The sequence below is a fragment of the Canis aureus genome, unplaced genomic scaffold (assembly GCF_053574225.1).
Source record: "Canis aureus isolate CA01 unplaced genomic scaffold, VMU_Caureus_v.1.0 ptg000453l_RagTag, whole genome shotgun sequence".
Taxonomy (NCBI): domain Eukaryota; kingdom Metazoa; phylum Chordata; class Mammalia; order Carnivora; family Canidae; genus Canis; species Canis aureus.
In genome coordinates this window covers 74,086-86,686 of record NW_027554626.1, presented here as the reverse complement: position 1 = coordinate 86,686, position 12,601 = coordinate 74,086, and the positions used below count along the sequence as shown (strand labels likewise).

At 34.6% G+C, this 12,601-nt stretch overlaps 1 long non-coding RNA gene across 3 annotated transcripts in view; it reads left to right on the top strand.

Moving 5' to 3' along the window:
* Window positions 1-12,601, top strand: part of LOC144310133 (uncharacterized) — a 116,501-nt gene that overhangs the window by 66,546 nt on the left and 37,354 nt on the right. The window lies entirely within an intron of this gene.

The window sequence follows — 12,601 nt, the reverse complement described above, 5'->3', positions numbered from 1 at the left end:
CATGTGTACACTTATGATAGTATCCTTTATATATTGTTATGCACTTTGCTTTTATAACTTCACAAGACATCTCAGATCATGCCATATTAGTACCTGTAAAGCTGCCGCATTTTTTAAAAATACAGCATTTTGTTATATAGAAGTCTTTAGCCAGCTCCTTCATTTCTGACATTTAAGTTGTGTTTAGTTTAGTTTTTTTTTTTGGGGGGCGGGGGGGTTGTTTTTAAGAGAGAGGTAAGTGAGCAGGAAGAGAGGGTGTTGGGGGAGGGAGAGATCCCTCTTAAGCAGGCTCCACACCCAGCACAGAGCCTGATACAGAGCTCCATCTCACAACCCTGAGGTCATGACCTGAGCTGAAATCAAGAGTCCAGGTCTCACATTTAGGTCTTTAACTCATTGAAAGTTTATTTTTTCATATGGTGAATGAAAATTGTCCAGTTTCATTCTTTTGCATGATGCTGTCCTGTTTTCCCAACACCATTTGTTGAAGAGACTGTCTTTTTCCTGTTGCATACTCTTGCCTGCTTTGTTGAAGATTAATTGACTGTATAATTGTGAATTGACATTTCTGGGTTTTCTATTCTGTTCCATTGATATATATGTCTGTTTTTGTATCAGTACCATACTGTACTGATTACTTTACCTTTGTAATATAACTTGAAGTCGGAAATTGTGACTCCTGTAGTTTTGTCTTTTCAAGATTGCTTTGGCTCTTTGGGGTCTTAAGTTCTATACAAATTTTAGGATTGTGTGCTCTAGTTCTTCTAATCTATACTTTTTAATTTTTTATCAACTACTAGGAAGGGGATATTAAATTTTCTAATTATGGTTGTAGGATTTATGTATATCTTCTTTTATTTCTGTCAGCATTTGAAGTTTTTGTTATGAGATGGATACACATTTACTATTATGTCATCTCGCTAAACTGACCTTTTTTTTTTATCATTATGCGATGTCTTATGTCTGATAATATCCTTGTTCTGAACTTGATTTTGTCTGATCTAAATATAGCAACTTTAGCTTTCTTATGCTTAATGTTTGCATTTTTTTTGTTCTTTTACTTTTAACCTTTCTGTATTTTATATTTAATGTGTGCCCTTATAAATATTGATTCTCATTTTTTATTGTCTGACAGTTTCTTACTTTTAATGGAAATGTTTTGGCCACTTACATTTAACTTTTAATGTGCTTTGGGTTAAGCCTACCATCTTGTTATTTTTTTTTTAAAGATTTTATTCATTTATTTGAGAGAGAGAACACAAGCAGGGGTGGATGAAGCAGAGGAGAGGGAGAACCAGACTCCCCACTGAGCAGGGAGCCTGCCATGTTGCTTGATCCCAGGACCATGAGAGCATGCCCCAGGCCAAAGTTAGACATTTACCCAACTGAGCCACTCATGCACCCCTTGTTTTCTGTTCATCCTTTCTTTGTTCTTTTTGCCTCCTTTCCTGCTTACTTTTGAATGAATTAATAGTTTTTTAATATATACTACTGGTTTATTAGTCACATATTCTGTATTATTACTTTCAGTGTTTACTCAGGTTTATAATATTCAATTTTAGGTTATCACAGTCTGCCATCATAGAATATTATACTATATCACATAATTCTACTTTCCTCACCATTCTTCTTGTTTTGGGTATCATAATTTAAATTTTCATTCCCTTATAAGCCAACTGTACAGTGTTTAAAGAAATTAAGATATGAAAGAAAAATATGTTTTATATTTACCCACACAGTTTTCATTTCCAGTGCTCTTCATTCTTTGTATAGATCTGGTATTCTCCTTTAGCTTGAAAACCTCTCTCAACATTTCTTGTAGGGCAGGTCTTCTGATAACAAATTCTCAGAGCTTTTGTTTGTCTGCAATATGAAATTCTTAGAAAAACATCTTAATCAAATGACAGATTTTAGATAATACTATTGATGGTTCTAGATAAACCCAATTTACATGCTTTCCTTACCCCCCTTTCTTCCTAGCTCCCCTTCATTTCCGAATTACAAAATGCATCCAACCATGAACCATTTTGGAAAATGAGGATTTCATTAACCCTTTCCATACTACTTCCCTTCACAGCTTTGCTCCTCTTTTACTGTCTGTTATTAAAGAATACCAATGCATGTCAAATTCAAAGTAGGTGACCTGCTCAGAAGGTCTCTAGTTTCATCAACTTAGAAGATTTGGTATTGTGGGCTCACCCCTCTCTTTGCACTAAAGGTCTTTTCAAGAAGAGGCAACATTAGGGCATGACCAGGCATTCTGTAAAACTAACAGAAGGCCATTTTTAAATTGTACCGTTGTCTGCAGTGATTAATAGTTATATTGTTGTACATGAACAGTTGAGGCCATAAAGGAAAGTGAGGGGTTTTCAAGTTATACAATATTTATTTCCCTGTTTTACAGTTAAGCATCTTTTATCTCTTGCTGTGTCAAGATAAATAACTTTAGCAGAAGTGTCTAGTAACCAAGCTTATCGCCATCAACTTTAGGAGACTGTTCTTGAACTGCCAGTCTTCTCTCACTCTACATTCAGTCCATCAGCAAAACTTGTCAGGTTTACTTCCAAAATATATCCCAAATATGACCACTGTTATTTATTTATTTTTTGCCTCTAGTGTTCCCCCTTAGTCCAAGATACTTTGTTCTCGTATCTAGACATCTCTAATAGCCTCTTAACTATCTGTCTGTTTCCATTTTTACCTCCTCAAAGTCTGTTCTCTGCACAGAGTCCTCTTTTTAAAACCAGTCAGATCATATAACTTCTCTGCTCAGAACCCTCTAATAATTTGCCTTTTCACTTGGAACAGCATCCTGTCTTCACCATGACATACAGTGCCCTTTGTAGTCTTGTCCTGCCTCTCATTGCCCTCTACTTTACCCCTCACTGATTCTGCTCTGACACACTGGCCTCCTTGCTTTTCCTTGAACATGCTAAGTATGCTCCATTTTCTGGGCTTAATGCTTACTGTTTCCTCCACCTGAATGTTCTCTCAGATGTTCTTAAGTAGGTACCATTTGCTCAGACTTCTGCTCAAATTTATATCCTAGAACACTTCAAAAGTAGGAACTCGCCCACTTTGCCTCCTCCCTAACGTTGTTACTCTTCATCCTTTGTCCCTAATAAATGAACTGTGGCATAGAGAATATAATTCAGGCTAAGTAACGATTTTTTAGCAGAAGCTTTTTTGAAAGCTTGGTCATTTATGAAGCACGTGTTTACATTTCTAGGTGTGCATTCTATGCTTCTTAAGCAATTGGTTTACTACCTAAAGTGCATTATGAGTTATGTAATGACAAAGTTATTAGAAAACTTAGCCAGTGATTAGAAAAGTTACTGGAAAACTTTGTGGCCTACCTAGTGAATGTGTATCCCTGCATTATAGAATACATTATTTATTATTTCATTCTGTCTCTGCCCTGTTTTTCCCTTTTGTTTCACATTTAATTTATGTTCTGGTATCATGTAATGTATTTCTTTTTCAAGCTGTCTTAAATTATTTCTGGAACAAGGTAGGATATAAATACTTAAACCTAGAAATTATAGCATTGCCTACAAAAGTATAAGCTGGTAGAACTGCCAAACAAAATTAAATCAGTTGTCTTCCATATGATTACTGTTTTTGGTTCAAGAGAAAAAAATGCATAGTGACATTAGTAAAACTTAATATTTAAACTTAGGAAGAGAATTTTTCAGAGTAGGGAACATTTATGGCATAGTGTGTCTAGCATATCTTTTCTGGAACTTTCTCTTTCCATTCTAATGTTCAGCACATCTCTTGGTCCCAAGTGTGCACTTCAGAGATACTTAGCTATTTGTCCAAGCTAGACATAGGTCCCTACCTATGTAGGCAGAGTGAATAGGCCCAGAAATAGACACATGGCTCATTAGTTGGGCCAGTGAAAATCTTCCTAAGAATTTTGGATTTGGAAAAAAAAAAAAAAAGAATTTTGGATTTGGGACTGAAAGACTAAAATTAAAGCTGTGAAATGTATAAATTCCTAGGTCTAGGTAGCCACCTCTTTCTTTATGTGGGAAAAGCCAGACCACAGTGATATAGAGGATTAAGCTGGCCCATAAAGATAGATGGGATATGAGAAAAAAATCTGTAAAAAGTTCTGTGTCTTTGTCCTTCATTTTTATACAATTTTTTCTTGTACTCATAGATACCCCAGTATGATTTTAGTAAATTTCTCATTTTGCTAAGCAATTCGAGATAGTTTTGGCCACTTCTAACCAGAAGAGCCCCAAGTGATATAGATAAGGAGAGTAGTAGGAAGTACATGTGGGTATGATAGAATCCATATCTTCCCTACCTGAACCCGAGAGTCTGCCCAAATATACAGAGCTCTTATTCCTAGAATTAAATTATGAAGATATACAAATTTCTGAATAGTTAAGAATATGTAACAAGGGACACCTGGGTGGCTCAGTGGTTGAGCATCTGCCTTTGGCTCAGGTCATGATCCTGGGGTCTTGGGATTGAGTGCCCCATCAGGCTCCCCACGCTGATGTCTCTGCCTCTTTCTCTGTGTCTCTCATGAATAAATAAATAATATCTTTAAAAAAGGAATATGTACCAATTTTCGTTAAGGCAGTTTTCTTCAGGTTTAGACCGTTCTAAGTTTTTTATTTAATATTTTTATTTTAGAATCTGATACCTATGCTCTTATAGGAAGCAATGAAATCAGAGCTAATAATAATATCAGGCTATATTTGGATTAAAAAGCCCTTAGAATAGAGTGAGCTTTTGTGTAATATACATTGTTTCATGTGACTGAATGTTTACCAAAGTCTCCAGGGACAAAGATTTTATCACTGGCAGAGCCCTAGCAGCAAGAGCTTTCCTCTTCTCTTGCAATCAGCACCTTGTTTAATGTTTAAAAATATTTGGCAAACACAACAGAAGGAAGATTGTAGATGTTACCTTTAATTGGACTTTAAAAATTAATATGATGAAACAGTGTCCCAGGGTTTGCCCTTTTGCCATTGACCAGATAAAGAGAAGCCAGAGTACTTGTCTCAACTCTTATTTTGTTCTTAAAGAAGATAGAAATGATCTGTTCTAAATGGTACTATGACTAGTTGCATTTTGAAGTTTTATGTGTGTGGGTGTACACAATCTATGTTCAACAATGTAATGATTTTATATATGAGAGGAATTATTCAGACGACATGACAGTGATCACAGACCAAATATTTCTACCAATAATCTCACATTTTTTTTCCCAAAACAAAGATGCTAGATGCAGGAAAAGTGATTAATCTGATTTTTATCTAAGCCCTTGGCAACTTCTAATGGATGTACAAATTAAACACCAAAACAGAGAATACAAAAATAGTGTTAATAACACACAAAGTGAAATTTTAATTTTTCATTTTTTTCAATTAACTAAAAAATCAAAGCACATATTTCTGTATCTTTAGAATTAGTTTGATGCCACAGGGTGACTGAGGGTCTTTCTTGAGAACCAGTGACTTGTGGCTTCTCTCTGGGATTAATGTTCCAAGCCGCCAATCTGTGTCACAACCAGCTCCGTTAAAAAAAACTCTTCTGCCCTTTAGGTACTGTTGTGATTTCTACCAAGACAAAAAAGTCTAAGAAAAGAACTACTCTTTTCTAGTATATTAGGGCTTGGATTCCTTTGGGTGTGTGTGTGTCGGGTGGGGGTCTCCAACATAATCCATGCAGAGATTCTCATCTGCTAGTCAGGCCTTCCTCACCTAACTGAGGTCTCAGCCTATAAACATCTGGAATCATAAGCATCTCTTGCACTTAATGATGAAAGTATAGAGTTTAGATCTAGGTGGAACCGAGTAAAAATCATTACTTCTACCTTTATTTTTTTTTTCATTACTCCTACCTTTAATATCTGCACATCCTTGAGAAAATTATATAGTTTCTCAGTCATGCTTTTATCTACCACAAAGGGTTATAATAAGATATTATATCTGAACTATTTTTAGTTTCTCTCACATTCCTTAATTCCACCACATTCCATATTTCTGTCATCCTTGATCATGAACCCAAATACATACTGGCCGCTGTCGTAGTCCTTTCTTTTATTTTATTTTATTTATTTATTTATTTATTTTTTAATTTATCTATGATAGTCACAGAGAGAGAGAGGCAGAGACACAGGCAGAGGGAGAAGCAGGCTCCATGCACCGGGAGCCCGATGTGGGATTCGATCCCGGGTCTCCAGGATCGTGCCCTGGGCCAAAGGCAGGCGCCAAACCGCTGCGCCACCCAGGGATCCCCCTTTCTTTTATTTTAAACTTTCATCCAAGTAATGCTCTGTGTTTGACCTCATGATCTTTCAGTGCTTTTTCTCTTCCACACCTTTCCATTGTGCCCTGTAGAATTTGTCCTATAAGAAAAAATTATCTTAGGTCTTCAGCCTTTTCAGTTATTCTTGCACTCGTTTCACATTTGGAGCTACCCTAAGAATTTTATTACCTCTAGATCCCTCTTGAGTGGAAACTACTTTGCTCCCTCATTATAATCTAATACTGGTTACTCATTATTATTTCAGGTTCCTTTTTGCTGTTTATAACCCATCACTCCTCTATCTTCTGCTAAAAATAATCCTGTAACACAACAACTTTTCAATCATCTGACTACCTTGCTTTTTGGTGGTCATGTACCAATCTCTCAGTTATTGTTCTATGTTAAGTAAGAGCTTATACCAGGCTGAGTGCTTTCCCCCCTAATTTTGTATTATTTTGTTGTTCTAGATGCCATCAATATACTCACTTAAGATGTCCTGTCTGATAACATAGCCACATAGTTTCCTGACATCCTTAACTCTTATCTTCTGTGTCTGGATTCCAACCCTGAAATATCACCTGCTCTCGTACAATATCTGGAGATAGTAAGCCAGTCAATTATTTTCTGTACGTATTCCATCTCAGTTCACCCAGGTGAAAGTCTCAGCAGTTATACTACTACAGAATCTTAGAAATCACTGACTACTAATTTTGTCCTTATTAACAGCCAGCCAGTGGTGAGTGAATCAACTCTAGAATCTCACCCTTAGATGTACTTTCTGAGACCATTTCTGTCACCAGCTCTCTTAGGTAAAACGAGAAGCACCTCAAGAAAGCAGAGCTTAAGAAAGATTTGTGTGCAGTGATTTATTTAGAGAGTATTCTTAAAAAGAAAGTGAGGAAAGCAGTAAAGGGCAGAGGAAGAAGATAGGCAAAGATGTGGTTTCAAAAGAAGTCTAGTCTAGCCTTAGCTTGATCCCATGGGAAGCTCTGGAAAGTAAATGGTACCATGGAATTATCCCTTGTGAGACCAAAATCTGATGGCTTGGTTTTTGTAAACTTGTATTTGTTACTCAAGTGTGCAGGCCCCCAAGGTGGTTGATTCTATAACCCAGATATTACTGAACAAAGAGACACTCACTGACAAGGAGTAAATTTGATAACCTTTTTTAGGATTAAGAACCAATCTTAATTAGGTTCCTAGTATTCCATTGGAGAATTACATTTATATTTCACTTACCTGGAGGCATAATTATTAGTTTCCATTTTTTTTCTATTGTAAACCAAATGTTTACAGTACAAACCATTCCCTAAATAATGAACTACATGTCACTTTTTAAAGTAATAATAAGATAATTGGCAAATATGAAGAAACCCTAGATTATCAGCTTTTTATTGTATCATACTGACACAATTAAGGATTATTGAGTTAAATTTTGGTTTAAAAGATAGAAATATATTAAAGTTGTTGCATGGATATAGAGATGAGAAGTGGAAATTAAGATGGAACCAACTATGAAAGTAAAATTTTGATAACTAAAAAAGAACAGAAGTTTAAATTTATTAGGGAATAAATACATTTCTTATGTTTAGGTACCCACATGAGTGTTCTATTCCCTTAACAAATATTTTGAAATATAAGACTTGGCTGAAGGGCAGGTTAGGGGATCATCTTATTGGCTCAAGTATGTGAAATCAGACATATATGCCCTACTTAGGCCATAATAAGTAATATTAGAATGTTTATATACCCCTAAATGAAAAAGAGGCATATCACACCCACAAAGACACATACCCACAAACTGTTCAAAAATAAGGTAAGGGGTATTGATTAAAAAAAGAATAGAAAATTGTGTATAAAGCTAACACTAGAGATTTAGGTAAAGTGAAAATTGAAGGAAAAAAATGTATGCTTTCTTCCAGGATTATTGAAGACATATCAAAAGATATCCATGTGGAAAAGCAAAATATTTAGAGGGGGAAAAAAAAGGAATGAATTAATATAAGATGAAAATTGATAATTAAAATGCCTGATGTGTTCAGTTTTTGAAGAATATCTCTTAGCTATAAGGATATGTATATGATTGTATAAACAAAAAAGATAAACTCTTTTCATAAAATGCACAGAAGCAGTTATCCTAAGGGAGAGAAAAGAAAAAGCTGTAGATAAGTAATTGTTAATGTTACCAATAGTAGCTTTTTAAAATCTGGGTAGTGGGTATGTGCAGTATTATTTCTAATATTACGTATTGAAAACATACCTTTAGAAGTCTGATATACTTATTCATAAAAATATAATTAAAAATAGGTTTTAATACATAAAACAATTTTAAATAACCAATAAATTAAAAAGAAATCACAGTTATAACTGTAAAGGAGGAACAAAATAGTGCTAAGTTCATATGAACCATGAACTGATTTAACTTACCAATTCCAAAATATTTAAAATAGAAGCATTTTTTTTAAGATTTTATTTATTCATTCATGAGAGACACAGAGAGAGAGAGAGAGAGAGAGAGGCAGAGACACAGGCAGAGGGAGAAGCAGGCTCCATGAAGGGAGCCCGACGTAGGACTTGATCCCAGGATTCCAGGATCACACCTGAGCAGAAGGCAGGCACTCAACCACTGAGCTACCCAGGCGTCCCAAAATAGAAGCATTTTAAATTAATTTCTATCACTTAATATAAGAGAATACTGTTAAGGTAAATTGGTATCAAAAGTTTAAATTCATTGCACAACAGAATTTGGAATAAGAGATCTTTGATAATTTTACATTATATATGTGAGAACATCATAATGAGGTCTTAGACCACATTTAGGATATGTAGAACTGCAGAAAGGTGGAAAAGTGACTGCAAAAACATTGTTAATCTTCAGAGAAATGATCATAATAGCAATTTAGTGTTAATATTAAAAAAAAACAGTGATCTTGAGTATGATTCTGTTGTTAGTCCACCATTAGCTACTCCTAAAATACTGAAATAAATATCAAGTGGCAAAAAGTGGTACATTTTTAAGACTATAGCAAGACTACAAACATGAAGCAGCATTAGAATTTTAAAAAATAAATCATTATAGAAAAACTTCATTAATGATTTATAAGAGAGGATACACATCATGTTAATTAAATTTACAGATGATACTAAATTGAAGAGTGTTGACAAAACCAGTGAGGGCAGATAAAAGGGACCTAAAGTGGTTAGAAATATGGGCAGGAAATGAAATGTGATTCAACCTGGAAAAATGTAGCTAATACATCGGGGAAAAATAATCAGAAACACAGCCATTCAATTGGCAGGATATATAGTACTTGGAAAGCAGTAATACCAAGAGACTTTGAGATGATAGTGGGTAGCAAATTATATATGATCTTGTAATGCAATATGAGAGTAAAATCAGTCAATGAGATTTTAGTCTGTATATGCAAAAGCTTCATGTCGAATGGCTGGAAGATAAAAGTTCTGTAAATGGTATTGCTGAGATCATAACACAAATACCACTTTAAGGTGTAAATACCTCACTAAGTAAATTGAGTAGTGCTCAAACTAGAAAATACATACATAATAGGCTTTAGTCTTTAGCTTGAAGGAGAAGATTAAAATAACAAAATATATATTTGTCCATCTCTAAGTCCAGTTATGATAACATTTCACAAATATTTGAAAGATGTAAACATCATGGAAGCCAAGTCATTTTTAAGAGTAGAATAAGGGGTTTCTATTCAAGTAATGGGATGAAATTAAGTAACGGAAATTTAAGACTGAATCTGGGAAATGTTTCCTGACAGTGAAATCTATTAGTCTCTGGAATGGATTCCCTAGAGGAGAGAGGGGAAGTTCCATTGCTCTAGTCATTGGACTAGATCAAGGCTTGGACAACACATTATTTAAAAAAAAAAAAAAAAAGGTAAAAACTAAATTGACCATTTTGCATTGGAAAGGATGCACACAGTAACATTGTTGGGTCATCTAATTGTTGTAGACAGTCTCAGACTTCTCAGACATATCCTATTATTAAGGAACTGCATGTTATTTTTTAATGAATGATTTCTAAAAGACCAATTTATGTTTTCTAGCTCTGGACTTCAATTTCCTGGATTTTTTTTTTCTCCCAAGTCGTAGGAATGCTAGAAAAGAAAACACCCCTCCTTTTCCCTGTTGATGAGATATGGCCTTAAATATTCCAAGCCTTTTGGATCAAATCAGATGAGGTAGCTAAAGTCTCACTTATACCAGTGCATTGAAAACATATTTTTACTGCAGTTTTGTAACCACAACTATGCAATATATAAAAATTCATTCACTTCCTTTTTTGGGTTAATCCACAGAGAGATTTTTACCAGATGGTATCCTGAAGGTACTATTTACTTTTAGCAAAGCAATATAACTGAGTTTGAAAAATATAAAGTATGCACTTCATCCCAACATTAAAACATTCTGTCAATTGTACTCTTAAATTAGCTAAAGTTTGTCTGTAACTTGTTCGCTGTTACAGCAGAGTAAAATGACTATGGAAGAATACTGGTAAATGACAATTTTAACCCAAAGTGTGATTCTTCTAAACAAAAACAAATTAAAATTAAATTTTGTGACAGATTTTTTTTGTGTGTTTTTTTTGTGACAGATTTTAAAGGTAAATTTTATAATCTATATATTTATGTTTTAAAGTGTATATACACACATACACACATATACACAAATATACACATACACACACTATATTTCACATGATTAGTCCTTGTAGAAAAAAAGTAAAGAGAATAGAGGCTCCAGTTCTCAAGTACTTTACAGCCTAGCTGGAGAGGAATATGTGCAAAGCAAATATAGGTGGTGTAGATATATGTCAGTTATTTAATAAAAGCATTTGGATAGAATTGTGCAAATTATGAGAAGATGACAAATAGATTTGATTCAGTAGAGTGGAGAATCTATTGAGGTCTAATAAGGAATGAACTGGAGAAATGAGACTACAGAATTATAATAGTATATTAGAGCTCTCCAGAGAAAACCAATAGGATGGAGACAGATGAATGATTGATTGATTGATTGACAGATTTACATTGACCTTGTGATTATGGAGGCTGGCAGGTCTAAAATCTGCAGAGCTGTTGTTCCAATTCAAAGGCTTTCAATCAGGAAGACCAGATATTACACAGTTTGAAGGCCATCAGGCAGAATTTGCTCTTACTAGAGGAGAGTCAGACTTCTGTTCCATTCAGACCTTCAACTAATTACACTAAGGTCACTCCCATTTTAGAGTACAATTTGCTTTATTCATTCTACTGATATTAATGTTAATCTCATCCAAAACTACCTCATAGAAATACCCAGAATGCTTGACCAAATGATCTGGGCACCACATGACCCAGTCAAGTTGACATATAAAATTAACTGTCACAGAGACTGAGAAGAATTTGATTTATAGAGATCATTTGTAAATTTTGGGGTAGGAAAGTAACATTATAGAGATAGGACTTGAGAACTATTCTAATAACAGTAAATAGAAAAGATAGGAGAAGCAAACTTGATTCAAGAGAAGTTAGTAGCTTTGGAAAAAGAAAGGAAGGAGATCCATGGGACGCCTGGATGGCTCAGCAGTTGAGCATCTGCCTTCAGCTCAGGGCGTGATTCCAGGGCCCAGGGATCAAGTCCCACATCGGGCTCTGTGCGGGGAGCTGCTTCGCCCTTTACCTGTGTCTCTGCTTCTCTCTCTCTATGTCTCTCATGAATAAATAAAATCTTAAAAAAAAAAAAAGAAAGAAGATCCAAAAGACATTTCTAAGGAGGAAAGAATCATGCCTTGTTCATAAACTATAAATGTAGAGTCTACTAATTTCTATTTAAAGACAGATACCAATGTGGTGATTTAGAGTTCAGTAGAAATGGGAACATTGAGAAGATTTTTCTGCTCTATTTTGTTGCCAATAGGATTAATTTTGTCCACCCTTGAAAAAACAATTTTGAAAACCACGGTTTTATTCATCTTCAACTTTAAGTTAAAAATATTTTTGAGGGAAATAAATGATCAGTTATGATTTTGGTGTAACTAAAACAAAGTATAGTATAACATGTCATGTATAATTAAATAATATAAATTTTAGGTGTTAACAAGCCATTTAAGTAGAAGTGAGTTACATAAGTTACATAAATACATGTGGGTTAAAAACTACCCCTTTTTCCTTATTGATTAGGTAGTATTACTCTAGGAATGCAGCCTCCCTGCTATCACAGAACTAGGGCACCTGTTTTTTAATTTTGGGATGTTTTCATTTTTTTGTTGTTGTTGTTGTAAGCAAAATTAAAAAGTTCCTAAACCAAATAGGTAAGAAAA